We start from the raw sequence: 17,272 nt of genomic DNA, 5'->3' as shown, positions 1-17,272 counted from the left end.
GAGTACAAATACGACAAACATGACCTGTCAGTATGCTTTCTTTGGGCACACTTACATTACACTTCTACTGATGAATATATCTCTAACAGAATATATCTCTAACTTTAACAACGGTTGTCCTGGCAAATGGCACATGATATTTCATTGAGTGTCCACGTAGCATCGCGGTTGGAACAAGGTAAGACTGTGGAATATCAACAATTCCGTAAGCGATGCGGTACATCATTTCCACTTTGGCCTGGGCACGCCGTTCCTGTAGGGTTGGTCATTGAAGTTGGTAAAGCATGGCTGATATACTGCTGGTAGTTCTGTAGTCGTGGAAGACGAAGCGGGCGTATCTACGTTGTACCATTTCCAGTTTCCTGATGTAAGTAGTGGAGTGTGTATCCCAGACAACACCGGCATATTCCATTACAGGGGCAGAACTGTCTTGTAACAAAGAACTTTGGTCTCCCTAGGGCACTGATTGATGTTTCTTTGCAGGAATGCACGGGTAGAGTTGGCTTTTGGCAATTCGGGCATTATGTGCTGTACTCAATGCCATAAAACTTAAGCTTGTGAAGAAGTCTCAAATACGGAACTCGATTAAATGACTTCGAGAAATCGAGCAGGATGACGTCCACTTGGTCTTGAGTCTCGATGCTCTTTGCCAGATCTTGGATGGTTTGTATAAGCTGTGTCGTCTTTTTCGGAAGCCATCGTTGAGGTGACGCATGTTACTGCTGCAGATGGCATGTTCTAGAAGTTTACATGTGACAGATGTCAGCGATATGGGACGGAAGTTTTCAGCTTTGTTCCTGTCAGCTTTTTTAAAAACAGGCACAACATTGGCTTTCTTCTCATCTTCTTGGATGATCCCTTGGTCATGTTGGTTGAGGGAAGCTTGGAAGAACAAAGAGATGACGGGAGTAAGCTCGTCTGCCAGCACCTTCAACAGTTTAGTAGGGATCTCGTCTGGTCCACACGCTTTATGGATTTTGAGACCAGCGAGCAGCTTATGGATACCATCAGGATGGATGATGATTGGATCCATGACTGAGTGAGGACTAGGTCCTTTGTCTTTTATGGTGGTTTCATCCTCATTCATATTAAATACAGACGAGAACTGTTTATTCAAAATATTTGCCTAGGTGGTACTATCAGAGTAGCTAATACCGTTGGAAGCTTTCAATGGGTATACCCCAGCCGAGCATTGTCACATTTCTTACTGTTAATAAAGCTCCAAAAGCGCTTGAGATTTGAGGAAGATTCTGGAGAGATGATATTAGTCACATAATCATTGTATGCTTTCTTACAAGCTGATCTGCATGACGTCTTAAGAACCTTGTATCTCTCAAAATATTTTGGTTTCTTAGAGTGTTGAGCTTTATTAAAGCTACGCTTCTTCTGAAAAGTGAGTCTTTTAACCTGCTTCGTGATCCAAGGTTGATTGTATCTTGTACCTAAATGAATCTTGTATCTTGTACCTAAAGGAATGAGAAAAAAGGAAACAAAAGATATACTCGTAAGTCATTGTTAATTTTAATTTTGTCACGCTTTATACGTACATCATGGTCATGATTATACAATGAATCATTTTAATGTGATACACACTTGAAATATAGAGTGGATACATGCATCGCGTATACCTTGCGGCAAGGTCCTTGCCATTAAGATTCAAGGACGATAATGTTATTGAATATTTCCTCAGACGATTGCTTATTTTTATTATGACTTAAATGACATTTACAGTCTCATTCATACATTGTGGTAGCATACCGTCAATGTTCGTTTTTATTACCTTAATTCTAATCATGCAAATAAGCTAACTCAAATGATACGTTTGGTAACATTATTGTAAGGTATTTACAAAAACAAACTTGCCTTTACAGATTTATTCATTTTATTTGAGTGATATAAAACGAGGAAGTGCCTGAGGTGAAGAAATATCATTAAACAATTATTATGTAATAAACATTAAATTATTTAATGTATATAAAGCGCAGCTTTCTCCTGCGTATTTTGATACCTCTTTTGTTGCTCTACGATATCATTTGGTTGAGTTATGGGCGCTTGAGTGGCTTCAAGTCGGATTTTGAAAGTTGCACTTTTCTATCGCGAATTTCAAAAAATCAAAATTATTTGACATCAGACGGACATTCTTCGTATTCAGAATGCAATTCGATATGTCTAATGTGCTCTCACGTCCCACAAAAAAATACTGTTGAAACGCTCATTCCAGAGCCTTTAACTCAATCTTTATAGCAATTGCCACCCTTTAACAAAAACATAATAAACATATATCGTCTTTAGTGTCCTGGCGACTTAAAGCTCATTTTGTGTGCGCATGTGATTGTGAGTTGAGGCTTTCTGGCTCTCAACCCTCGATTTGATGAGTTGAAAGCCATTGATTTTATATCATTTATAATGTATACATGTAAGAGTCAATTCTAATTTGCCCAGAATCTAGTGCTTGTTTGTTAATATCAAAACACCAAAATATGAATTATTTTGATCTATAAGCTAATGTTTATTCTAAAGTTGCTTTGCATTTTCACATTATCTTTGTATTATTTTAATCGAATTTTGATTCCCATTGGTACCGAAGAAACAAACAAAATAAACTCACTATAGAAGCCAGTTTATTGATATAACTTCTTGATCTCATTTCCAAATCGATCATGTAAATGGAACAAAATATTGCAAATTTAATTGTGCATTAAACAAATATATATAAATTTATTCCTGTAAGCAAGCTTAATTTAAATATTTCAAGTAAATTCTCTCTGCAACACGATCTGCCCCCTGGAAACATACTTAGCAATCTACATTTTTCTTTTTTTTCTCAGGTTTTATATTTTACAAAGCTTTTAATAAATAATAATTGCACATTTCATATTAAACTGGAACTAACATTCTTAAGGGATATTCTTATCAAACTCATACTTTACTTACAAACTTACTTACTTATAAAAAACCCATTTTTTCATTTCTTCTTTGTTTCTTTATTTTTCGCGTCTTCTCCTCATCTTGTTCCATGTTCATTGTTTTTCTTTCTTCTTGCTCTTCTTACTCTTTCTCATATTCTTTGCCTCCACGTTAATTCTCCCCATTCTCTATTTATTTCCCCATTAGAACTGTTTGCCGATTGGCCAAAATGAATAGTGTCATATCCAAATGACCAGCAGTGTCCAGGAGGTTAAGGTTTTTTAATATTCGTGTTGATGATGTTCATGTTCTCGTAGACGTGGTTCACTTGTCCTACTTTATGTTATTCTTCCTCTTTTCCCTCCCTTATTTATAATGTAGCTTAATTTTATCCCGAGACTTTTTGCAAACAGTTTACAATCATACCAAAACTCAATCTAACAGTCCATTGTTTAAACTATGCAATTGCTGTGTAAGGAACGAGTGGAGTCACTGCATATGACACGCCCACAACCCATTAAAGTAGTATCCGTGTACCTAAAATGTGAACAACTTACGGCTGGTCTATTGTGTTATCCTGCTGCAAACACTTGTTGACCTAATAGTAAGTTATAAACCACCAGACTATTCGTACTACTTACACCCGAAAGATGTTAGCATGTTTTCAAATGTACACTTCGATTACATTTCTATTGGTTATCTTTAGCGCTAACCCTTTCTCATGAATAGGAAATGTCCATTCATAAGAAGAGGATGAAAACGTCCTTTTGGTTTATTTATGGATTCAATCATTTCATTTCAACTAAAGATCGTCTCATTAATTCACATCATTATTTCACGATGAATTTAGGTTTGTCATCGCAACTCAACATTACAAGAAGACCGATGACTTCTCAATTGATATCAGCAATGAAATTAGGGATTTAGTTATGTTTCACCGTTGTTCATCCCCTTTTAAAAACGATGCGTCGTCTGCGTAGTTTACTTCACGAGGACAGTTTTAGTTGCCGAGCTGTAGCTGCTTGAATTCTTTTCAACAACGAAAACAAGCTAAAGATCGCCAAATTCTGATTGTGTCATGACTCATGAGAAATGTATGTTAGTCATTGCCACTCAATCTTTAATACCAGAAGATCAGCGATTTCTCTTACGATATCTGCATTAAAAGTACAGAATAAAATGGCACTGTTTATAGCCGCTACCTCCAGAATACTGAACCAACATGTTAGCGTGTATAACAAAAGTTCCAGGGATGGCGATTTCGCGTAACGCATATGTACGCTTCTGTTAACTTATCTTCGCGTATACGCTAACTGTAACACTGTGGATTCATCACCGATTAATAACGTTTGGCCCTTGTACAAAGGTAGGCCCTATAGGAAGAGTTGTTGAACTATAGAATAAAAGGCAATGTTTAGCCGCTTTATCCAAAATGACGAATTTTACGCAATCACGAGTAAAGCGTATGCGCGCTTCTGCTAACTTGCGTTTGCGTATACGCTACTGTACAAGTGTGGATTCAGCACCAATTAACAACGGTTTGCTCCTGCACATAGGTATTTTTGTTAAAATAAATAAACGAGCAAAGTAAATAAGCTATATAGGTCATTGTTTAAAGGTGATTTTGTCACGTCATTCTGGCCCCGTCATTCGTGTAATATTTTAATCATATTTTTTGAAGACTTGAAGTACCGCACTTGATATCTGAAAGAACAAAATGTGCCACATGCTTGAAAAATGTGCCAAATGCTCGAGTGGAGATGCGTTTTGCATAGTGTACCTTCGCATTTAAGACGATAATTTACAACAGTTGGTTTAGGGTTCCAATACACGTTTGGCATCAACTATTTTCTTTTACAGTTTATTGATTATTATTCATAACAGCCTTCCGAGTAGTACAATAAATTATGTATTGCATAATCATGTCAAAATCGCTGTCAGTTTGACAGTGTGTGCGTTTGTTAACATCCAAAGACAAAATATGATTTGTTTTGATCTGATGTGATATGTAGCCATACTCTATAACTGTAAATGTCTATTCTATGTTTGCCTTGCATTTTTCACATTTTTTTTGGTATTATTTCAATCAATGTTTTGATTCCCCTTAAAAAGGAAAAATAACGACACTTTAGAAGCTAAATTTGTTAATATAAGATCACGAAATCATGGTCTTATATGACTACGGCCGCCATAGACTTTGTAGTGCTTACAACTTACTACTTGCGTCAGTGCCAGACACGGTCTCTGACTAGAAATAGTAAGCATCTTTCACCAGTCCATCAACGAGGGAACAAGGAATAGTGTTACATTCCGAAAGCTCTCAGGTGAGCAAAATGTAGCTTTGAGTAAATCTTTAACTTTCTTCATCACCATGAGATCATGTCAAACTCAATTTGATACTGTAAAGGGAACAGACTATTGCAATTTTATCATTTGTAAATTTAAAAAAATTAATGTCGAACTTATATCTGTAAGCAAGCTTATTTGTAATATTTTGAGTAAATTATTCCTGCAAGTAAACTTAATACGATTTGCCCTGAAGAATTGCAAGACCTATTCCTTTAAGGAATGAAATGGGTTCCTATACGATCAAAATATGAATATTAAGAAAAACATTGCAGTTTTTAGTTAGATGCTTTACGACTGCAAAAATGTAAAATTCCTGCCATCATATACGCCTTAAGACACGTTTTGACAAGAAGTTTACAATCACGCCAAAACGCAGCCTTACAATGGAATTTGTAAACCACAAGTGCCGTATAATGAACAAGTGGAGTCACAACATATGACACGCCCACAACCACGAGATATCGTTAAACCATTTTCCATGTTTCTGAAATATGAACAACCTACGGCTGATCTCCTTGTTACCCTGCTGCAAACGCTCGACGTAATCGTACGTTATTAACTGCTAGAATATCGTACTACATACACCCAAATGACCTGACAGCACGTTTTCAAATGGTACACTTCGATTACATTTTTATTGATTATTATATCGCCAAATAGGGCATGTAGTGAAGCGTGTACACGGATACACTTCTTAACTTCAAAGAAGAATGAAAACGTCGTATTGTTCATAAAGAAATGAGCAAAGTAAACAAACTATATAGGTCATTGTTTACAGATGATTTTGTTCTGCTATACTGGTCGCATTTTTCATAGTATTTCAATGTATATTTTTAAACACAAGAAGTACCGTCACATTGTGAGAGTTTTAAAGATATGCCTCCGCACAGTGTCATCGCCGCGATATCGTCATGGCAGAAATCGCCATGGTAGGTTGAATCCACCGCCACGCATGGCCATTTTGTTCCGACCTGTTTAATAGTTTTGAGACGCATAATGGGCCGAAGGACATCTGACTAAGGCTACTGACAATATCCCGGTGACTGACCTCGCTGTGTGAGAGTGAGCATGGTACACCATGGGTCATCTGCTTTTAGACTACTTCCACGATTGGCCTATACACTGCGCTATATAGTTCGGCATATAAAATCAGAATTATTGTCAGTTTTTTGAGTTCAAGACGCAAGCTTCTTTCTCAAGACGCAAGCTAAACGACTATCATATCTGTTCAATACATATATTCAAGTGCAAGGAATCTGGTTTCTTTAGACGAAATCAATTACGGGAGATATTCATCATTTTCTACCCCGGTATCCAAAGATGTTCGTCTGAATATCAAAATCGTGCATAGCACATTCACGTGTATCGATCCCGGTAATTGATTTTAGTATCTCTGTTGTACCAAGTAATTATTAGCCAGGCGATGTCGGTGTGCTCCGGGATGTTAGCCCCAGTTTAATATGTTCATAGCTGTGCAAGATTTGGAACTAAGAACAAAATTGACTGCAGAGTCCTGTAAGCAAGCTTATTTGTAATAGTTTGAGTGGGTTATTCTTGCAAGCATGGTCCTTAACAGTCTACTTTGTGTCCTATATTAAAAAACATACACACATTGGGCTAACATCCTCTCCGGATATCCATAAAAACTGTTACTCCTCTTACAATATAAACTGACCTCAAAAAGAAACTTATAATTTTTCACAAGGTCATATCTTAAAATCCAGTGAAACAAAATGAACCAAAATTACACACAGGTTTACTTCAACACTCTATTCTAAACACATGTCAGTAACCAAGCAGTTATCCAACTGACACAACATCAATTCTTACAGATTGCTTGTGCTGGGTGCCAAATATTGGGCTTTAAAAGTGGTCCAGGAAGCTGTTCCGTGTCGGTGCCTTTTGCTATTGTGTCAGTTGGACAACTGCTTGGTTACTGGCATGTGTTTTGAGTACAGTATTGAAGTAAACCTGTGTGTAATTTTGGTTCATTTTGATAGACAGTATTTTAAGATATGACCTTGTGATTCACAAGTTGTGAAAAATTATAAGTTTCTTTTTGAGCTCAGTTTAAATCCCTATTTAGTTGTCATCAGAGCTACTTACTTTTCTGTATGTCTTCATCTCTTCTCTTCTTCATCGGTCCTGGTTTTTGTAAATTCTTGTGATGGTATTCTTCTTCTTGTTGATGCTATTTACTTGTTCTACTTTATCTGTATAATGATCGAATGGAGTCACTACATATGACAGCCCACAACCCATGTGAACTACATCTGATCCCTCGTGATACCCTGCTGCAAACCCTCGACGTACTGTTCAAGGTAAAAAAAAACAAACAGATATCGCACTATACACCAAAACGATGGCCTGTCAGCATGTTTTCAAATGGTTTACTCCAATTACATTTCTATTGATTAATATTGCGTTAATCCAATCCCATGCATATAGGGCATGTTGTGAACGGTATACCCGGTTATATTTCTTAACCCATTTCAAAGAAGAAAGAAAACGTCTTGTCGGTTTATAAACATCTCAAAAAAAGTAACTAACCCCCTTAAATAATGACCATTATTCAAAAAGGGGCTAGTGTATTACAAATCTGTAAAATGCGTTGGAAGCAGAATTTATTTCTGCGCATTTTGACTTTCATTGTTTAAATCAATATATTATTGAAAAATAATACTTTGATTTTTATGAAAGTTAATCATATACTCTGAAAACTTGCTTGATTCATTGTTGTTAATGAGCTATGTATGTTTTACAAAAAAAAGTGTTGTTGTTTCACAGGACCTACAGGACCTACAAAAGTATAATTATATGTGAAATTTGTGAATTTCTTCTACACACTCTCTATGAAAAATGCAATTTTTGCCAAAGCTCACTATCATAAGATGCTGTGAACTACAAAATCACAAAAGTTTAAGAGTGGTCTTAACCATGGAATTATGGAAACTTTCGGGCAGCAAAACTGCTAAATTGGTTAAACTATATAAAAGTATACATATTTAGAATGGCAAAGACTTAAATTAAATTCATCTGTGAGGTCAAATTTGGACCAAAAGCTCATTTTTGGAAAAATACTCAACAACGTTTTTTTTTGGCCCAAATGCTTTTTCGTTCAACGTAACAAAAAAAAATGTTGTGCCAATTTTTTTAAATTAATTTTTAAAAACTAGATACAAATATCTAGGACCAGTTTTAAATTTGTTTTAAATTTTGACCAACTTCACCAAAAATATTTGAAATTTGGGCAAAAATCAGGCTTTGTTATGATTTTTTTTGACAATTTAGCATTTTTTTTACCATTTTTGCTGCAAATTTCTCTAAGTTAGTCAGTTCTAGGGTTTAAGTACTGTTGTCAATCAATGCACTTAAATTCTAAAGGAACAAAATGCGCTACACTCTCGAAAACTATGAGTGGTGATACGTGATGAATTATAGTGTGTACCTTGACATTTCTATTCACCTGATAACAGTTGGTGTCTATTTACATGTTTGCTTTACAATATGATTGGACGTTTTAACAGACTGTTGTTATCGATATTCCAGTGAAATTATTTTGGTAAAGAAATACGGCGATATCGTTTTGGTTTATAAAAATGAATAAGCATGAACAAAAGACAGCAAAGGATTTTGGTCAATGTCTTAAGATACTTTGTCTTTACATAACCGTATCTATAACTACAGTTTTTACAATTCAAATCAGATTTTCAAGATAAAGAAGAAGCAAAATTATCATTTAGCATACCGCACCATACAACATAGTATAAATTTAGTGCAATTTAAAAGTAAATCTCTATGTTAAAAAGCTGCGTTGATAATATGGAACTCAAGGGCAAATTATGTACCCGTGGTTTAAGCTACTGTGAAAAATCATTATAATTTGCTGTATTTCTTGAAATTAACAGAACATTCACTTCGTAAAATATTACGAATATGTGCAGCTACTACATTAAGCTTTTATAACATCAAATTCAAAATCTAAATAGCACTTTAATAATATTGAATGTCACTTCAAGGTCTCGAGTTGCAATATATCAATTTAAAACTAATGACACACGATATTACTTAAGCTATTTCCCAAAGTAAACACATTTCATTGTAAATGTAAATTTGAGCTGAAAGCCGTTTATTTCAATTTAAGTCACTTTCAATTTGATGGTGTGCGGTTTAAGGTATTCATGTAACCACATAAATTAGAGCAGGAGAATCAGGACTCGACTGCCATCTTTATACAGGCATGGAGCAAAAATTGGGGGGGGTGTTCGGTTTCCCTCGGATTGCGATCAAGGCAAATCGTTGTCACGCAAGCGCGACATGGATGACGGGCGCATTTGAGAAACGCACTTGATGCGACCTGCACACGATACAAGATGCTTCAGATGAGACGCAGAACTGTTTTCGTTCGTCTCCTTTCACCGTCGGCAAGGACCCGAATACCCCCAATTTTCTGCCTCTAGCTGACGGATCTTTTGTACGCGACGGCATAGGGAGTCCGGGTTCGCTTTCTCAAATTATGTGGTAAGCACGCATCTTTTTGATGCTAGAAAGGTTGTGACCCCGATGAAGGAAGATTGCAATCGTACGTCAGAAAAACTGTCTAATACCACTCTCCTTCGCTTATTTAGCCAGTATTTAACATTTCGCACATACAAAAAACAAAAAACAAAAAACAAAACAAAACAAAACAAACAAAAAAACCCCAAAAAACCAAAAAAAAACCCCCAAAAAAACAATTAAAAAAACCAACCAAAAACAAACAAACAAACAAACAAACGCGCGGACGATAAACACAAGTTGTCAGTTTTTCAAGGATATTGGACATACGAAGGAAACTATTATAATCCCTTTCATTTGTAAAATCAATATACTATACCTGTGGAATTCGTAGTTCTGTACCCGCTAACTTCGAAAGTAGAAAAACAACATGTGCTCGTGACTTTATAATGGACTTAAGGGGTCGAGCTGTATTGTCTCAAATATCTCCGAAATGGGAGAAAACTGCAATGTTTGCTGTGAAATTTTGCCTAGCAATATCTATCTCAGGTGCAAAATTTATGGTGCACATGAAAGATTGAAGTCTTTAGATTAATATTTTAGCAATCTTAATATTATTAGTTGATAGGAAATTCTTCAAATATGCCTGTACATATAACGACGCATAACAGCCCACGCAGTTTTTTATAGGTGAACTCTTTTCGAGCAGTCCGTGTTGGACGATGACCCTATCTTTTTGCTGAGGTATTTACAGGACCTTGAAATAAGAATTATGATAGATATTTGTGACTTCGGAATGCGACGAAGGCATGTTCGAAGCTCGTCAACATACAAACTTCTACCTGATTTTACAGTCTCGTCGACCACTGTCTGGCGCATGTTATTTTGTTAATCTAAATTCAACAAAATTCCATTTTTGTAGGCAAAAAGACTTCTGGAGATACCATCCTGCATGTCCGTGTTCGATTTATGGTAATACAATTAACCAATTTTGAAATATCAATATTTTCAGATTCACGGAAGCCATATTTTGTACATTTTCGACAGTAACGAGTTAACGCCAATTTTGGTAGGGGGCCTACAAGTTTGTCAGTTTTGCCGAAGTTATTTATCCGGTTAACTAACGAATATCAAGGTTCATAGGCGAGCTAATAGCGCTATGTTATTATATTACTTTTACTTACGATCTTCATAATGATTCCATTTGAGAACGAATATAACTCCTTATAGGTCTTCAACTTTGTCTTCACACGACTAGCCATATTTTATGGAGTGTTGCCAGGCAAGTCAAAAGCAAATTGGGACAAATCGGCACTAAATATGGCCCGTAACTACATCAACATATCACCCAAATGTCCATGTTATTTAGGGTACAATGTTAATGTAAATACATTGTAATATACAATTTTAAAACATTGTTGAAAATGTTCTAACATGCGTATGCGCGATTCTTTCTCCCGTTTGAGTTTTAATGTATACCTAGTATAAGATATTGACAGTCAATTCATAAGAAGCCCAAAGTTAATACTAACACTGCAGCGCTGGCAATACGACCAATTCTGTAAAACGATATGACAAGAATCGTTCCGCTTGATTTATCAGGTCTATAAAGGTGACAAAGGAACAGGTCTCTAGTTTGATTCCACAACTATTCAAACCGATCTCATGTTTTATTGTATTATCATGTATTAAAATGAGGATGGCTATGTCATAAATGGACCGGAACAATATAACCGTATACTACCACCTGTGTTGAAGGACAGTTCTGAGATACAGGGTGTTCCAGAATGATCTATACCGTGTTTGAAAATTAATCAACAGTGTATTTAATTTTAGTACCGGTACATGGAATACAATAGAGAGCTTGCGAATGACGTTACTTTAACTTTAACTTTAACGTCTAGAGGATTACAGAGGATTATGTATTCAAAACCACCTTGGTTTTGAATACATAATCCTCTATAATCCTCTACACGTTAAAGTTAAAGTTAAAGTAACGTCATTTCGCAAGCTCTAATGACATAAATGTCACCTACTTATTGTGTTACTTTCATTTCAAAAACTTGATTCGTTTTGGCGTGATATTGATATTCTTAAAACTGGACAAAAATTGCACGTGTGTAACTTACAGCACAGGCTTCATAAGCACCAGACATTGACCTGCATGCTTTATCACTATCGCCCAGACGTAGACGTACTTTGCAATATAGTGTAGAAATCATTCAGTTGTCAAAGGAGATACACCAAATTTGGCACAAATGTAGAGCTTGAAACACTGAATAATTCTTAATATTGATTTAAGTGACCTTTTTCATGTGTTTTCAATATTAGTCCCGATATTTGTGCTGAATTAAAAAAAAAAATTTTACGATCAATTTTACGCCAAAAATGTAATTCTTATAGAGGGTATAACTTGTTTAAGAAAAACTTGCTGCAAATGTAATCTTCACCTTTTCCTAGTTGTGTGTTTGCCAATAGGGACATAAATACATGCTGTGGCACAAGGACGAATCTTCTCTATAATATTTTTATAATAGGCCCCTAAATCAATCTCTGCCGGCATTTCAAATGATGAAACTCACACACCGCAATCATTATTTTCGAAACGACACATGCAGTATTAGGTCAATCAAGCTTAACAAATCCTTTATACCATGCATGCTAGTAATCGATAGATCATAACAAAATTAGCTGCAAAACTTTTTCCAAATAACTTTGTGCTGAACGGTTAGTTCATTATTTTCATAATAGATTGTATTGTCAAAACTTAAACTTCACCATTGTACGCAATATTCTGTAATTTATTTTAGAAACATTCGATCTTTAAAATCTTAAATTACCAAGAAAGCTAAATATATGTAATATTTAGAACTCAAAACAATACGACTGATAACAATGCTACCTACAAAATTCAACTTTCCCGGTATGGATCTTTCTGGGACACCCATACATCACAATCTTGATCGACTTGACAACAGGCACACCCCGGTACAAATAATTGTAAATGGTGGAAAGTCGTATTTATGACAAAATGATTAAAAAGTGATACTTTTAGGTATTATTCTGTTAGTTTCTGTTTGGCAAATCATAAATACTCACGTGTTTTGGTCAAAATGGCAATAATCTTTTTTCTACCCCTACCCACCTGAAATAGCTAAACACAACCCTTAAAGGGGTATGTGTGTGGGTGGGTGTGTGTGTGGGGGGGGGTTGCCAGTTGATTTACCTTCAGAAATTTGACGATCTGATTTCTGAAGGAAAATCAACTGGCAACTCCGTTGTTAAGCAGCAGTCAGCATCAGCTGTACACAGACCGTCATTCTAACAATAGCATCGAAAACGAAGACTGGTAGTTTTTGAAACGTCCGCATGTAAGTGGAATTTAATAGGACTAGTTGTATGAATAACAATGAAATGCACTTGAATGGCCCCATGGTCCAAATGTTATAAACTTACTGTACACAAAGAAACAGCGTGAGTTAATTGGACAGCCAGGAATCCGCGCAGTTGTTTTTGTACCGTAAGTTTATAGCATTTGAACCCATGAGGATAGTCAAACTTTCTGAGCACTTTTAAGAGCCATATTTTAAAGCTTCTCCCATTTTCAAAAACTTGGTACATTGCAAGTGCATTCAGCTCTGACGAATACCAATTGCTGACGATGTTTAGGAAGGACATACCACGTATTTATAGTACCCTAGGTGTGGAATATGCCATGGAACACAGTTATACCGACAGTGCCCTCCCCATCCTCACCTCGTATATCCACGAGTATGGGTGATAGTAGATAATCATTCATGTGTGGTACAATCCCAACGTTTGGTCGGAGAAAAGTGGTATATGAGGGTGAGCCCCAAAGCTAACCCACTTGCACACTAACGGTAGTGCAAGATGCCTTGGGTTCCTGAGTGTTAAAGCAGAATCAAGATGTCAGAGTAAAATATTAATACGTAGTTTAAAGGATGGACACTACAATACCTTTAATCTTTTGTGATCTAGCCTTTCACTTTTATTTTTAAGTAGTAAAGAGCAATTACCCCGCGTTCGATGTTATATGAAATGCCTAATATACCTGAACTTAAGGCTATGACAGAATCGGGGTGTCAAAAGAGACAATATTGCTGAGCGTATTTCCTCTATGGTCACGGTTTCCTCATGACTTCACCCCGACCCACATTAACAACTTGCCTAAAGCATTCGTTTCCTACTTTGATATTACTTTCTAGCAAATGAAATTGGGGAAGGACACAAGCAACCTGTCAGTTGACGCGACCTGTACATTAGGGGTATGATCTACTGTATGAGTAGCCTAGGGCTAAATCACAATAGATTGAAGTTAACTTATCAAAGAAAGGCAAGAAGGCACATTTTTATCAGCCTTAATTTGCCCTATTGTGAATGTTATAGTGATATAACGTTTCATAAATATTAATGCATGTAGAATAGATGAAATGGAGCATAAACATGTCAGGATTAAATTAAACCTTGAAACTGTAGATTTGTATTATATTCTACCACTAGAACATATTTTACATTGTAACCGATTACGTATTATATGATCCGGCATAACTATCCATTCTTTCAAGCAAAGGGTTTTCCCACGCGTACTCGTGTACTAGATTCTACATTTCTCAGCAAAGATCAAATATATCGTACCACGACAGATTAACCCGAGGCATGCGTTATTATATGCGAGAACCACTACCTAGCATCATTTGCTAGGTAGTTTGAAATGTAATCAAATATTCAGCCTCTTCATCGGACATTCGGCGACGCTTATCTTAAAGATAACGGATTTGCCGATTGGTTTAACTGTAGCAGGGCTTGCTGATTGAAGCATCGTTCTTCGTCTAAGCTGTTCCAGATTAAACATGCAGCAGCAGCAGCATCATCATCATCATCATCAGCAGCAGTAGTAACAGCAGCCGTAGCAGCAGCAGCAGCAGCAACTTTTAAATGTCACCACCTGCGCAAGCGGCCATTTTGGATTTACGTAAATTAGGCACTGTTCCACTACTTTGATGTGTTTTCTGAAATGAATGGTGATTAAATAGATTCTGTTGCAATTAATGGTGGGTTAACCCCTCATTTTTCTTAATATGACTAGGTTGCATGAATTAAAACCGCGTTTGTTTGGATAAATAATATGGTGTCTGTGGCATGTGACATATAATAGAACGTGACTTTTTGGCCAGTTAGTATAAACAAAAGGATGAAGATTTGGTGTGTTAACCCTCATTCTACCCCCTTCCCATGCGATATTTTCTTCTTGCGTTCAATATAACTCGGTAATAAAACAGTTTGGCTCAAAGTAAACAAATTAAAACGGTGGTCGCTGTTATAGCGACGGTAACCTAACCATTGAGCTGAGTCGTTGCAAGATACTTTGGATACATACCTAATGTGGTCGAAAAGTAGTTCAGCTTATCATTCGTTACATGAGTCTGACCTAAATTCAACCATGGAACCGTGCACCCTTAATCAAAGTTTTATCAAATGGTTAGGATTCAGAGCACACTGAGTAATACCATATTTTTACAGAGGCTGTTTTTCTTTCGCCTTTTTCCTTAAATCAACAAGCATTGAAAAGCAGTCAGTATACGTTACACAGATCGGTTACATGACTGATAGGTGAATGTATGTTAGCACATAGAACGGCGGGTGTTATCCATTCGGTTTGGGTTTGTTTTATTATGGAGACGAACGTATCTATGGATGTATAATATTGACTACCCGATGCTCACTGTGAGGCATCCATTTCTTTTAAAACAATTTTGCTGAGCGAATTACGTAAATTTTAGCCAGGACGGGCTCGAACCGGCGACCTTCGGATCACTATTACACAGACATGTGGTTATTACTAAGCAACGTTTACTGCATGTGCATTCGCGCCGTAAGTCCGAACATAATGTGATCGTACACTAAGAATCAGCTGTAAAGTCGGCTTTAGAAAATTTCGTGTTTAGAAAATATATATCATAAGCTTTAAAAATGTATATCATTTGACTTCATACAATATCCAGAAGCGAGGTTATGGTTTGTTGAACTCCGCTCCTTCAACAAAATGGTACCTTTTTCGGTTCTACATGTGTCTCTTTTTCCACGTCAGTGGTAATAAATATCAAACAATCGTAATTGGCGATCATTTCAAATCATCTCCAAGTCAACGACGTTCAGGAATGTCCTCTCATTGTTAATGGTTGGTTATACATACCTAGACAAAGTACAATGATTTGTTACCCACCACTTGAACAGGATTAGCCAAAGCAAACAATGAGCTAACTATAGCTGTTTAAGGATTCTATAGAATCCTCTTCAGCAATAAGATTATTGATTGGTTTAAACGGTGTTTGACTCGCGCTATCAAGAAACATATCGCACCAAATTGAGGTATCTATGGATATGACCTTCACGCACATTTTACACTGTAACTCAGAATACAATTTGCCGACTTAACGGCTCATTCGTAGTGTACAATATAGATCTTATGTTTGATCATTATTCGTTGAATACCATCGCGGATCGAATCAGAGGTCAACCAGACATACCTATTTTTGACGGACGACCCGACATTGCGACTGAACGCAGTTAAGTTGTAATGTAAATCAAACTATTAATTACGGTACAGATGTCAATCGATAATTGATCAGTTATAAGGTCATTTGTTTCCGTCGTCGTTGCGTCGGTTCATCAGTCAAAAAAGGCATGTCTACAGTCAAAACAAAGTACACTCTTGTTTGTGGACTCACTGTAAATGAAAAAAATATCATTGGAAAGAGTAGATTCTGAACGTCTGAATTAAAAAAGGTTGTACCGTATCATGATTATTTGAGTCAACCCATAGGCCATCGAAAGCTTTATTCATTTCGTCGGTTTGATGAAATTAATAAGTTCCTGTCGAGTAAGGAACATTTCATATCTCTATAGAGGTGGAAGAAGTCTTAAACTACTTGTATCACGGAACGTTAAATATAATATATATAAACTGGCCTCAAAAAGATAATTTTTCTTAAAATCCTGTCCATAAAAATGAACAAAAATTACACACAGGATAACTTCAATACTCTACTCAGTTGTCCAACTGACACAATAGTAAAATGCACTGACACGGAACAGCTTCCGGGACCACATTCACAGGCGAATAATTGGAACCCAGCGAAAAGAAATCTGTGAGAATACGTTTACGATCTTTACACAGGTGATTATTAACAAAGAGTAAGTGGAATAGTGTTCAGAATAGTAAACAGATTTCTTGTGTTGGGTGCCAATTATTGGGCTGTGAATGTGGTCCAGGAAGCTGTTCCATGTCAGTGAATTTTGCTGTTGTATCAGTTAGACAACTGCTTTGTTACTGAACAGTGTTTAGAGTTGAGTATTGAAGTAATCCTGTGTTCAATTTTTGTTCATTTGACAGGAATTTAAGATATGACCTTGTGAAAAATTATAAGTTTCTTTTTGAGTCCAGTTTATATACGCGTACATTATTTGGAAAAGAGATAGATCATGACAAGTGTTTAAC

Source organism: Amphiura filiformis, chromosome 10 (genome assembly GCF_039555335.1).
Source record: "Amphiura filiformis chromosome 10, Afil_fr2py, whole genome shotgun sequence".
Lineage (NCBI taxonomy): Eukaryota > Metazoa > Echinodermata > Ophiuroidea > Amphilepidida > Amphiuridae > Amphiura > Amphiura filiformis.
The sequence above is the reverse complement of the archived record's forward strand: the minus strand, read 5'-3'. Positions refer to the sequence as shown.